At 33.8% G+C, this 14,641-nt stretch overlaps 1 protein-coding gene and 1 long non-coding RNA gene across 3 annotated transcripts in view; both read right to left on the bottom strand.

Moving 5' to 3' along the window:
• The window catches only part of LOC123563622 (protein FAM149B1-like), an 84,016-nt gene that overhangs the window by 56,453 nt on the left and 12,922 nt on the right, over positions 1 to 14,641 (bottom strand). The gene's annotated exons all lie outside the window — the stretch shown is intronic.
• LOC128552835 (uncharacterized) lies at positions 1,096 to 3,728 on the bottom strand. The gene is made up of 3 exons (XR_008369180.1): positions 3,354 to 3,728; positions 2,964 to 3,081; positions 1,096 to 1,836 (listed from the first exon to the last, which is right to left on the bottom strand). It is a non-coding gene; the product is annotated as an uncharacterized LOC128552835 (long non-coding RNA).

The following is a 14,641-nucleotide window of genomic DNA, read 5'->3' as shown; positions in this document are numbered from 1 at the left end:
AAGCTACACACAGCTTTAAAACTTGCATTTTGGTTCAGATTGTTCAATAGTTGATATGTCTATCAAATGCAAATGTAAAACTAGACATTGTATCGAAATAAAAAGAAATACCCAGCTTTTTATATACTTTCATATTAAAGGGGAGTAATTACAAAATTTATTAAAAATAATAAAATATACTTTTCAAATAGGAATCTAACTCTATGTAATCGGTCTTTTTGTTCCTTAAATAATTCTCTACCAGAATATACAAAAAGTAAAAAATGTCATTAAATGTTGATTAAATGTGACTGACCACCTTTAAACATTTTTCTTACCACAGGCAATAATCCTATTGAGTTTGATCATTGTAAGACCAACACACAAACTAGCAATGAGCTTTACAATACACTACCTCTTCTACAAAAGAGACAAAAATGACATCCATAAATTAAGCACTCAGTGAACATAAAGTGTAATCATATACAAACATATTACTTGATCCAAATCTGACTGACAAAGATCCATTCAAGGATGTTTTTGAATAAGTTTACAGAACACCCATCAATCAATTCATGAGAAGTTGCTCAAAGATTTGTGTCTATTTCAAGTATACTTGCACTTATGTGCAGTCAATACAGGTTCTTCTGAACAAGTTTCATTACCATCTATCAAAATGTTCATGAGAAGAATTTCTTATGTTTTTACTACGTTTAGCTCTGGCAGTCACAACATGACAGAAAGAAACATTTTAAACACTGTAAAAATACTAGAACACTAAAGGATGAACACCCACCAAACTGTTTCTTAGGACACATGTTTCTATCTTTTGCTCTGGCAGTCCCTTAATGAATTCAAGCAAGGCTATCTGAACAAGCATAACATGATGACCAAGTTTGGAGTAATTCTGACCAATAGTTTAACAAAGACGCTTAAGTAATTTGGCTGACAATGAATGTCAGACCATTAACCTGCTCTAAACCTTAGATATAAGCTGAGCTAAATTATGGACAAAGTTTCAAGCTTGCAATGTAAGACATGACCCTTACAAAACAGGTTTCTGGCATGACAACGGCAACATACTGACCGGAAACTAGAAACAGACTGGCTATTCCCGTCCCTAGATTTGCCACTATAATGCCACCTTTTTCAATGGTGGAGTATTTAGACAATTTTCCACCAAAATGCCACCTAAAATGCCACCAAAATGGTGAAAAAATGAACAGGACAGTGGCAAACCTGTTTTCTACTAAATTCCACCTCTTTCCACTTGTGTACACCTTTAGGTGGCAATAAGTGGAGTATTTAGACAGTTTTACACCAATATGCCACCATTATGGTGGAAAATTTGTTTGCCACTTAATTCCACCAATAGCCACCTTCATGGTGGCAGTAAGTGGAGTATTTAGACAAATTATCACTAAAATGCCACCATTATGGTGTAAAAATATTTTCCACTAAACGCCACTTGCTTCCACCAATTGCCACCTAACAGGTGGCAGTAAGCAGACAAAATTTTACCAAAACGCCACTATGGTGGCAGTCCTATTTTCCACTAAATGCCACCAAATAGCTGGCAATAGTAGGAAAATACGTGGCAACTAGTGGAAATCGACTGCACCTGCTGAATCTGAAAAAACTCAGTAGTAAGCAAAAATCAAATTATATTGATATATTTTTTATTTTTATGAAAAATCAAAGACTCTTCACAAGAAATCACAAAAGATTTGAACACGAGGATCAGGATGTTGTCAATGCAGTCTTATTTTTTCATATTCCAGGATGGCTTAAGTAGATGGCGAATGACTCTCCAAATTTCACTCCTTTGGATGTAAGGCCATTTTTCCAGCACACAATCTGTAACAGCAAACCATACAATGTCATCTATTAATAGATATATTTTTCTAACATTCTGAATAATTTTGCTAAAAATTTGAAAATTTCCTCTAGAAAATACACGAAATCGAAAGACTAAACTGTAACTCACTGACATAACAAAGAACTCTACAAACTTAATCTATGTCAAATACTGTGAAATCATTTAAATTCACTGGCATGAAATTTCAAGCAAACATAAAAAGGACTGTTTCGCGCGGGCTTTAATTCGCACATTTTCAATTTATAAATGAAAAAATAAATTAAAAAATAATAATAGCGCGGTCTTAAATTCACGCATCGGTTCTAGCGCGAAATACGCGAAAATTCGCCCTACACGAATAAAAATGATTTTACAGTAATATGCAACATCTTTATTATAACTGTGAGAAGTTTCATCAAAATCTACATTGTAGAAAAAATTCTATTCACTCAAACTGTTACATTGTTTTGTGGAAAATATGCATCTTGAATCAATAATAAGAACTTGAGAATTGATGAAAGATGTGGAAGCACCATTGCTCTAAGGTGATTTACACCTTGTGTCAAATTTCATGAATATTTATCAATGGATTACTTGTTATGTAGGAATTTATGGATTGAAAAACAATTAAAGGGCAATAACTTTGGTTACTGAAGTGATCCTGATGGAAATTGCACATGCAATGCTGTCCTGTAGTGATCTACATTTTTGTAAAGTTTCATGAAGATCCATCAATAGATGCAGGAAAAATCCCTATTTTTTACCAAATCAAGGGGAAATACTTCTTTTACTACGTAAATAATTGAGCAGTGTTAAGCAGTGTTAATGAGCTTATAATAATTACATGAGGTTTAGTGATTCTATAGACAAGCTATAAAAATATTTTTCCAATTACAAACATTTTCAGTTAATCCAACGGACAGATAAAAAAGAAAGGACAACGCCAAAAATAATATCCCTCCACCTTTGGCAAAATGTAATAATAGCACTTGGGTTTTTCATCACATTTATAATTAATATTAAATTTTATCATATAATATGCCAGGAATTTCTATTAATTGGTGTATTTCTTTAAAAATTAAGAGTTATTTAAACATTAGCTTTTATAAAAACATATGATATTTACCTGATTCAAAATTATCTTGATATGTTTCTTTTATGCAGTAATAAGCTGTATGCTGCTCAGGTATACAGTCCGGCAGGCAGATCATGTCACCAAGTTGCACTTTTTTCACAGAAGGTACCTGGTATGAACAGTTTAAAGTACATATTGTATCCTAAGTGCTAATCAATAATGTAAATAATTACAAAATGATACAATTTTTACAAACAGTGTTATAAACATGATTGAGCTATATTCCAGAAAATATATCTGGGATTTATCCATCTGCCAATCTTCCTAAGACATAAAAGGAGATTTGTTGACTTTAATTCAAAGCAGTTTAGAGTAAGTAATTAAGACAATGTTAAAGACAGTAATAATTAAAAAAAAAAATAAACAGTATAATATTGTTACCTCTCACAATGTGTTTCCAGTTTCTCCCAGGCTGACTCATCAAATGCCAGATTTCAAAATTTGGTATTACTACACAGATAAATTGATCCCACACATACACTTTCTTGGTCAGCTAAAGAAGGTGTCAAATCCTTAAGTTGAAAAGCTGTTGAAAAAACATCCTTTCTATAAACACTTCTTTTTTTTTCAATTAATGAAGAGAATAGGCAAGAACTATTTCTTTGCATCTGACCTGATGTTTGCCTGCATATATAATCTTAACTGACCCAAATTCCACCTGGGGTTGTTTCTATACATTTGTGTGGGAGCTTGTAACTTGATCTATCATTAATCTTATCTTTAACCAACTTTCACTCATGCAGAAATAATACACTGCAGACACATTTAAAATGAGCCAATTTCCACTAGTTGCCACCTATTTTCCACCTTTTCTGTCTTTCATTGAATATAATGCAAAGCTATAATAAGCAATAAATATTCTGTCTCACAAAAGAACGAAAATTCAAATTTTCTGTATACCATTTTGAATATTATTTTCGTCCAGCTAGAGTCAGCATAGACTTATTCTCATTTTAATGAAACCCTTTGAAGAAGGAGCCTGGGTATACTGTTTTGCAGATGTTGGTCAGTCTGTCTGTCATTTGGTATGTTGACCAATTGGTTTCCGGATGATAACTCAAGAATGCTTGGGCCTAAGATCATGAATTATGTAGGTTGGTCATGACCAGCAGTGACCCATATTGACTTGGAGGCCAGTAGGTCAAAGGTCAAAATCACAGCGACCTGGAACAGTTAAACAGTTTCCAGATGATAACTCTAATACTCTTGAGCCTAGGATCATGAAAGTGAATGGGAAGGTTGAACATAGCTAGCAGATAACTCCAATAGATTTTTAGTTCAGTAGGTCAAAGGTCAAGGTCACAGTGAGCTGGAACAGTTAAGCTGTTTCCGGATGTTAATTTGAGAACTCTTTGACCTAGGATCATGAAACTACATAGGGAGGTTGATCATGACCGGCAGAGGACCCCTACTGATTTGAGGTCAGTCAATGGTCAAAGGTCTAGGTCACATTGACCCAGAACACTAGAACTTTTTTTGCCCAATAACTAGAGAATGCTTTGGTCTAAGATCACATTTGATACAGAAGTCACTTATAACTGGTAAATGGCCCATAATTATTGATTTAAAGGTAGTACATCAAACATCCAGTGCACAGTGACCAAATGATTTCTGTTTCTTGTACAGTTACTGAATGCATCAAGTGGGGGCAGGGAGCATTTTATGTTCCACGAGCTGTTGTCAATGTGCAGTTTTAGCAAAGTCAGGTTCCGTGTCAATTAGGCCTGAAGTTGTCCATTACACCTTGATTCCAACCCGAGTCCATGTGAAGATTTTTGTACAGGGTAATCCAATGTCTTACAGTTCTCTTTTAAATCAAACATCACAAAAATTTCTAAGTTTTTTTTCCACCTATTCGCCACCAAGAAAATTTGCTAAGTCCCTATTTTCCACTAATGCCACTCGATTTCCACCATGAAAAAAAACTATGTTCTACTTTCCACCAATTTACACCTTTCTACCACCATAAAGAAAAACTATGTTCAAATTTACACCTAATGCCACCTAAATACCACCAAAATAAAGTGGCTTTTGGTGGCAAATTTACCACTTAGGTGAAAAAAGAGCTGAATTACAGCAAACGCCAACTAATGCCACCTATTTCCACCAATTGCCACCCTTTTATCATGGAAATAAGTGGCAAAGAGTGGCATTAGGTGGCAAATCTAGGGACGGGTTGGATGGCCTCACTGACAACAAACTGGCAACAACATGGTATGATACTGGCACTACAATTTCCATTTCTGACAATAAACTGGCACTAGTGCCAGTTCAATGTCAGCTTCTGGTTACAAAATGGCAACACACTGGATATAACTAACAAGAAGTTCTTTTTTAAAATAGCATCAGACCTTACAATGGTATGGACTTCCTATCTGTCTGACAGTACATTGGATATAAATTTACTCAGAGCAGATACTGACAATACACTAGTTACACACTGGCAATACTCTGGCAATATATCCACTTTATAATGAGCAATTTTCACAACAACAAAAGTATTACTAGACACCTTATAAAATGGCTGAGTATTGATTTTGTTCCCTCCAAAATTATTTTCAGTTTTAAATAGTTTTCCAGCATTGGTGGGCACAATGTAAAGGTACTTTTTCATTATTTTACAGTTATTTGTTTTCACTGTTACACAGAATCTGTCCTCAACAACTATTTGTGCTAAACATAAATATTTGCTAAACGGATACAGAAATTTTAAAAGTTGCTATCCTGTAAAATTAAACATGCTGAATTACCATAATTTTGGTCAAATATTTTGATGTTCTTTTGATTTTAATATTATATTATTAATATTGAAATATTGCAAATCTTAATTTGTACTAAAATAATGACTCATAAGCAAAATTAATGAAGGTTTTAAATTTCAGGCTGTACTGCACATTAATATTCATATTAAAGATCAATATAAAAGAACCAATATACTGGCACTAAACCGGAAACAAACTTACCATACACTGACAATATGACAATACAATGGTAATAAAGAGAATTTTCCTAAGGGAAATAAGAAAGCTTAATTCAATGAGTGACTGATACTTTCTTGACAGTGTGTTGCCATAATTATATTGCCAGTTTAGTACCAGAAATTTTCTATCCTGTTGTTTTCTAGCCAGTTTGTTGCCAGATCTGACAGTTGTCTGGTTATACACTGACAATAGTCTGGAAAATTCGAAATCACACATATTGTCAGCTTATTGGACATTTTGTTGTCAGATATTTTTAGTGGCAGTGTGAAGTCATTTTGATGTCAGTTATTCTACTGGAAAATGATAAGTTTTGTCTCTTTCTTTGAATAAAAAGTCACTTCTGATGTCTGATTATGATGCGTTTTAACCAGTTTGTAGTCAGCTTATTTTCACTGTTTTGCCAGATTATTACCACTCTGTTGTCAAATATGGTATTAAGCTGGTAATGCCCTGGTTTGAATTATCCAGAATAGATAATAGCATACCATTAAAGTGAAAAAAGATTGACATTAAAACTGGTAACAAACTGATCATACACTGACAATGCAATGTTATTACAATGGCAATAGTGAAAATTTTCATAAGGGGAGCTAACTATGGCCTTGTCACATGAACACAAACCTCCAGACAGACAGACAGACAGGTCACATTATATGCTTTTAGAGTGTCATGGTGGGGCCAACTCGTATTCAATTTAAGGAATATTATAACATAATCCTTGTCACATTTTCTATTAACAGTCAATATCAACAACAAAAAATTTGTTATAGAAAATGAAATTCAATATCTTTCATATTTCATTCTTGTCCTGTCAATAATCATTTCAAAACAATAAATTAACTTTTAATAAACTTATAAAGAAAAGTCAGTAAAAATTCCTCCTTATGGTATTTATCTTTGGATGATTCACCATTATATAATGCAATTACATATATCATTAAGAACAAGTCAACAGAAAAGGCAATCAAACTTAAGTAGGTGTTTAGCATATAGATTCTAAAATGTTTTCAAGTTCCTATAAACAAATTGTAAACATACCAGGTAACCTGCAGATATAATTTTCCTGTGCTTTTCCGCTGATAGAAAAAGGGTGTTAGATGACTCAAGTGCTATAATTTACGAATGAATGCTTAATAATTATGCTTCTATAACAAAATATAGCCTTAAAGAAAAACCTTCCTTTCCTATCTTCTACAAATTGAAGAATAAGGCATGCAAGAAAAAGAATCAATCAATGGCAGCGGGTAAAGATGGGAATATCCGGCACTCGGGTAACTGTTTAGGCGGTAACGAGGCTCCTGTTACAGTTACCCTCATGCCGGATATTCCCATCTTTACCAGCAACCAGTGAAAGATGCTTATAGTACATTCTGATACAATGTTCAGGTTTCTTCAATGATATATGAGCCGTGCCATGGGAAAACCAACATAGTGGCTTTGCGACCAGCATGGATCCAGACCAGCCTGCGCATCCGCGCAGTCTTGTCAGGATCCATGCTGTTCGCTAACGGTTTCTCTAACTGCAATAGGCTTTGAAAGCGAACAGCATGGATCCTGACCAGACTGCGCGGATGTGCAGGCTGGTCTGGATCCATGCTGGTCGCAAAGCCACTATGTTGGTTTTTTCATGGCTCGGCTCATATATTATTAAGGTAGGGTAACAAAGTCAAAAATTCTATGTCACCAAATGCTCCCCATATTCACTGCAAGTCCACAGATCTTTCATACTGATAGGTCACTTTTATTTGCATGGAGGATCAAAGTTAAAGGGGACATGCCTAAATTCAGATCAACACAAAAATTTCAAAACATTTAGAACAAATATTAAAATGATATTAGATACAGACTAGAGTAGATGTGTGTCCATAGGACACAGGTGAACCAACTCCTGTCTCTGTACATGGTTACATGACTCTAGGTGAAATATTTTTTGCGACATAATTATGCAATACAAACTTTCTAAGCACTTTATGTGTATTTTTTACTAAATGAAGGACCATAACTCTGGCCTAGCTGAGTGAAATACCAAAGAGAACAACAGGTGTACAACTTCCTATGCTATATATTAACCCTCTAAATGTTTTATGACTCTACTTAAAGTGCATTTCCATATACACGGAACACAAACTTTTATTTATTGACTAAGTCAAGGGTCATGGTCTGGCTGAGTGAGATCCATATTAATATAACTTTAATGACTTGTGCTAAACAACAATCCTGTGAGGTTTGATGACTCTGGGTCATACACTTTTTGAGATGTGCACAACCCAAATTCAAACAAACAGTCTGGACAGACAGATGGATGGACAAGGACAACTCTAGGGCACAGTGCCCCCAACTCCCCTAAAGTTTATTGGCACAAAAATCATAAATCAGTATTGTTATCAATATATATCTGAATTGGTATTTCATTGACATAAATACTTAAAATTTCTTTCTACTGCAATTGTCACAGGGTGAGAAAAGTGTGCACTCAACTGAGTTACAGTACATAAAGGTCAATTTTTCTAAGTTCTTTAAAGGCTTTAAATTTTCTGTTAGTGTTTTTCCTTTGTATGAATTCACTAAAATTTCAATGGTAACTATGTGTAACTGGCAATACATTACAATAATGATGATAGTGCTACACACATGCATTTTGGTTACGACCTACAATTTATTTAGACTTTTTTGAAAACTACAAAATTGTAAATCATATTTTACTACATGTCATATTCATTATCCTTTCCGAGGCAATTCAAAACTTTGCAAGAAATGATCAATTTTTTAAGCATACAACCAATTATGTTAAGTAAATACTCTTTTATTTTGAGACTATTATAAAGGTTCAATAACTCAGTAATATTTCAATATATATTAACAAGATCAGGTGCTTTGGTCCAGTTCTACAAGAACAAACAAACAGAACTGACCTGTATAAGTGCAACAAATCAAACAAACAGCTCTATATCATTTCAAACTACATTGTTAAATATGCCGTTTCATTTCCCATTTTTAATCATAAATTATATTCTAAAATCGGATAATACCGCCACTTTGCTACCCAGTTTTTTAAATATTCCTATAATCCTCTTAAATTATGCTATTTATTTCATTCATGAATTCCTTTTTATAAATGCATTATAAGAAAGAGAGGAAAATCTAGAGTACATAATTATATATTACTTATTTTTCATACTTTCTTTAATAAAGAAAATAAAGCCTAGTGCTAGTAGCTCAGCTGCAGGGAGTGTGCACATCTACAAATCTCGGAGTTGTGAGTTCAATCCTTGGGCAAAGTGACTACGTTCTCCATTACAATTTGTTAGAAGACACTAGCTGTGTCTGAAATCATTTGTCTTGGCCACCTTTGATTCATGTGGGGAAGTTACTTGCAGAGAATGGATTTGTACTGGTACAGAATCCAGGAACACCTAGTAAGGTTAACTGCCCGCCATTACATAAACTGAAATACTGTTCAAAAGTGGCGTTAAACCCGGGCCAAACAAGAGATAAAAGCAGTCATATGACAGCAATACTGCATTTACATTAATTTGATAATTTAAATAGAATCTGAACATTTAACTTTAGACTATTATTGTTTAATTCATGCTTAGCTCATCGACAGCTTTCAGAAATATAATTAACATTTTTTGTTGAATTATTCATAAACAGGAAGTCAGGCTGCTGGTTTTCTTAGTTCATTAACTTAGGAACCAACAAAATATATAAATTTTAAAACTAAAAGTACAATATTACAAATTTGCACACTCTCACCAGGGAACAGTTCTGGTGAACCACATTATTTTTTTTTTTTTGTGGTTTTTAATTCATTCTTTTGTTTTTATTTTCATATCAAATTGGTTGTTACTGTATCTTTAATATAATTAATAATAAAATTAATGCCAGACAATATTATTTAATGTGAAGTAAAAGATTGTCACAACATTTATAGAACTATCCCTCTATGCTTTAAGATATCACAGGAGAGCTTAAAAAACATTCCAACATAATTATACAAGGCAAAGTGTATTTGAGCCATGCCATGAGAAAACCAACATAGTGGGTTTGCGACCAGCATGGATCCAGACCAGCCTGCGCATCCGCGCAGTCTGGTCAGGCTCCATGCTGTTCGCTTTTAAAGCCTATTGGAATTGGAGAAACTGTTAGCAAACAGCATGGATCCTGACCAGACTGCGCGGATGCGCAGGCTGGTCTGGATCCATGCTGGTCGCAAACCCACTATGTTGGTTTTCTCATGGCGCGGCTCATTTAAATGTGACATAATTATTTCAGTTAGTGAAAAAGTTGGAACTATAACTAACTTGAGTGGTCTTCACTGAACCTTATCAAAAAATTAAGTATACATAGTTTAGCTTTAAAAATGAAATTATATGGGTTTTGGAATCGATTCAACTGACAACAAAAAAGTATGAAACAGAGTGTGTTATGTAACCACTTGGCCAAAGAGGAATTAGTATTTTCATTAGAAATGTTTTACATTGACTTAATTTTATGATTTTCTTTTGTTTGTTTGCATTTTAAAATCCAGTAATACTGTGCTCAGCCTAGTAACCTATACCGGTATGTTTAGAACACAAATGTGTACATGTTGCATAAATTATATTACCAATTTTGAAACTTAAATATATATCACCCATCACTGATCATAGGTAACAAATTTACTTGGAATTCTGATGACTATGGCTCTCATATTTCTCCAGTTTCTTTCACTAACAATGCCCGTATGACCTTCACATCTGACCTAGTCCAAAAAGCTGATAATTAAGGTATACCACAGCATAATAACTAAAAGGGTAATAAAATTGCGAACAGAAACTGCAAACTGATAGAACAATATCCTAAAGTCAGCTACAACAAATGCGTCATGAACGGGCAAACCAACAAGTACACATAACATGGCCTGCATATAAATTTATAAGAGATAGATTAAGGGGATCAAATTGTCAAATGTTACTAAAGCCCTATGGATTGAAAGGAGCTATTTGACAAATAAATCTAATGGTAGGTAAACATCCCTAAAAGAGCATTTTCTGGGACCCTCAAGCAAAACTTTTGCTTTTTAGATGGTTCATCTTCATTATATCTTACCTGTTGAGATGACACCTAAAATTCATTGATTTCATCTGATATTGCTTTCTCCTGAAAACCTGATAGCATTTTACAATGATTTAATTTTTTTTATGGAAAGGCAACATTTTCCGTTGATTGAATCCCTTGATATCTTATAGAATAATTAAGGGCTCAAAATGCATGTGAAAAGTCACAGCGATAGAGAAAAATAAAAGTTCTCTCTGATGGCAACCCAATACCATACCAAAACTCATGATATAACAAGTTATCCCCAAGTACTTTCCATGGCACGCACATGAAGTTACCTATACTGAATATGGACTGAGGTGTCTGGAATTTCTTTCACCTTGCAAACTGCAGTTACACAATGCATGCAGAGATTCTCTAGTAGAAACAAAATGTTAGTTTTAGTTACAAGGAAATGACAATGCCAAAATTTCTTTAACAAATCTGCTAAAACAAGAAAGCCAATAGTTCCTGTAAAAAAATTTACTACAAGGGGTTATGTTAAAATCTTGCTATCTTGAGATCAGCAAAGTGCACTTCAGTTTTATTGCTCTTGATTATTTAATATTATCATTATACCACATTTATATAGCACTCTTTTCATACAAAATATGTGTGTTCAAAAGTGCTTTACAAAGACCTAATGATTATTGTTGTTGTTGAAAACAAAGCCCTATTACAAATGTAAGTTAAATCTTATACAAAACTTTTATTACCAATCTGTATCTCAATTTTTATATAAATCCTCTCGAAGCCTTTGTTTGAAACCTCAAAACAAACTAACTGCTTTTATTTTGAATGCCTTCAACCAGCAAAGTAAACCTTTCCCTTTGAGCTGTTAACCCAGTTCTTTACTTGACAGCTCCCAACAAAGCATTTGATTTGAGCATCTAAACAAAACTCTGACAGGAAGGAAAAGTTTTATTTACAAAACTGGAAGATGAGACATTGCAGCAATTGTTTAATTTTGTGCTGTAAGGAAAATTTCAACTTGAAAAAAAAATGAAGGAATTGTTTAACTTTGACCTCAAACAAAACTAGTGGAAGTTGAATCAGTGAAGCAACTGTTTTTGATTACACTCTGAACCTCAGACAAAACTGCAACTAGAAATAGAGAAGTCACTGTCTCAATCTGAACCTCAGACAAAACTGCAACTAGAAATAGTGAAGTTAGACAACTGCCTAAATTTGAACCTCAAGTTAAACTGGAAGTCAGAACAGTGAAGCTATTGGTTTACTTTGAACCTCTGACAAAACTGCATCCTGAAGCAGTGAAGCAATTGTTTTACTTTGAACCTCAAACTAAACTGGAAATTGAAACTATTAAGTAAATTGTTTTATGTTGAACCTCTAACAGAATTGGAACCTGAAACAGTGAAGTAATTGTTTTACTTTGAATATCTAGCAAAACTAGAACCTGAAACAGTGAAACCATTGCTATATTTTTTAACCTTGAACAAAACTGGAAACTGTTTTCCTCTGACACTTTATCAAAACTGGAAGCTAAAACAGTGAAGCAACTGTTTAACTTTGAACCTCTGACAAAACTTCTACTTGAAACAGTGAAACAAATGTTTTACATTAAATCTCTGACAAAACTGCATCTGGAAAAAGTGAAGTAACTGTTTTACTTTGAACCTCAAACAGAACTGGAAGTTAAAACAGTGCAGCAATTGTTTTATGTTGAACCTCTATCAAAACTGGAACCTCAAACAGGAAGCAAATGTTTTACTTTGAATCACAAGCAATGAAACTATTGTTCAACTTTGAACGACGAACAGAACTGAAAGTTGAAACAGTGAAGCAACTGTTTTACTTTAAATAAATATTTAGCAAAACTGGAACATCAAACAGTGAAGCCATTGTTTTATTTTTGAACCTTAAACAAAACTGGAAACTGTTTTCCTTTGACCCCCTAACAAAACTGGATGCTGATCCAGTGAAGCAATTGTTTTACTTTGAACCTCTAACTAATCTGGAACTTCAATCTTCTTTGACCCTCTTACAAAGCTGCAACTTAAAATATATTATTGTAAAGCCATTGTTTTTCTTTGAACCTCTAAAAGCATTTGAAATTGAAACTGTGTAGCAACTGTTTTATTTTTGGACCTTTAACAAACTTTGAAAATGTATTCATTTGACCCACTAACAAAACTGTAAGTTGAAACAGTGAAGCAATTGTTCAACCTTGACTTCAAAGAAAATCTGAGTGAAGCTGCTTTTTTACTTTGCACCACAAACAAAATTGAAAGTTGAAACAGTGAAACAATTGTTTTACTTTGAACTTCAATCTCAACTGAAACTTAACCTGTGGAGCAATAATGTTTCATTCTGAACCTCAAACAAATCTGAAACTTGAAACAGTGAAGCAAATATTTTCTTTGAACTTAAACAAAACTGCATGTTTAAAACACTGTCAGAAGAAACTGTTATATTTTGAACTCCTCCACAAAACTAGAACCTCAAACAGTGAAGCAATTGTTTTCTTTGAACTCAAAACTGCAAGTTTAAACTGTGAAGCAACCGTTATACTCTGAAACTCTAATAAAACTGCAACTTGAAAAGTGAGGCAAAGCTTTCCTTTGCACCTCCAGCAAATCTCAGCTCTGTCTCTAACACAGCATAATACTTGATACATTTTAATACAGCGTAACTTGAAACCCCTTTTGGGGCTTTTACAAAATTATAACTTTGAAACTAAATCTTTTTTATAATATACTTGTATAGATTTTTACCAATGTTCTTGAAAACCTAAGCATAAACCTAACATAATAATTTTTTCTACTATGGGAAAATACTTCACAACTATGTAATTAAGGATGATCTGCTGATAAGTCAATGCTTTTGGTTTAATCTGTAATGGTTATTTATACTTCGGCATTGAACCATTTTTGGTAGATAGATATCTCTCTAATGACAGCTTTTTTGGCACTTATTGCACCCAGTATAATTAGTTTATCTACATGTAAAAATATACAAAAATACTTATGTATACAAAGGACAAACAAATCCTAACAAATACTTGTCAATTAGGAAGACCTGCATCCCAAAACCTTGAATCTGTTTGGTTGGTTCCAAGCTCAATACTGAAACTGACCAACGGCAAAAGTTTTTAACCCTCACCCTGTAAAATTTGTCCGTCATTCAATTTGGGCAGTTACCACTTATTATTTGAAGGGAAGTTAAATTAAAATTTATTGACTGAATAGCAAACATTGCAGACAATTTGCAGGCTGATCTTGGTCTGCACTGGTCGCACAGGCAGGACCACTTGCCGACAGCAGGCTAAAGGTTAAGATTGCAGTACTGTGTGCAATTCTCGGAGACTGGACTCAAAATCTTCCAGTCAGGTTTTTAAAATAGAATTTTATTCAGGACATTTTGAAAAAGGAAGACCAAAGGCAAATGGATCTTCAGCTACTGATATTTGCAGCACTTTTAATATACAGCCTTAAATTTAATCAGAACTATTAGAATCCTTACTGTGGTCTGTGTTTGGCAAGACTCAGTGAAACAGACACAACATTATACATTTATCTAGTTTCCACACATTTATCTAGTTTCCAGAATTTCTATTGGTCAATAGATGTCACATACTGACACTATTAA

This window comes from Mercenaria mercenaria, chromosome 2, assembly GCF_021730395.1.
Source record: "Mercenaria mercenaria strain notata chromosome 2, MADL_Memer_1, whole genome shotgun sequence".
NCBI lineage: Eukaryota > Metazoa > Mollusca > Bivalvia > Venerida > Veneridae > Mercenaria > Mercenaria mercenaria.
Note: the sequence above shows the minus strand (reverse complement) of the source record. Positions and strands in the feature narration are given on the sequence as shown.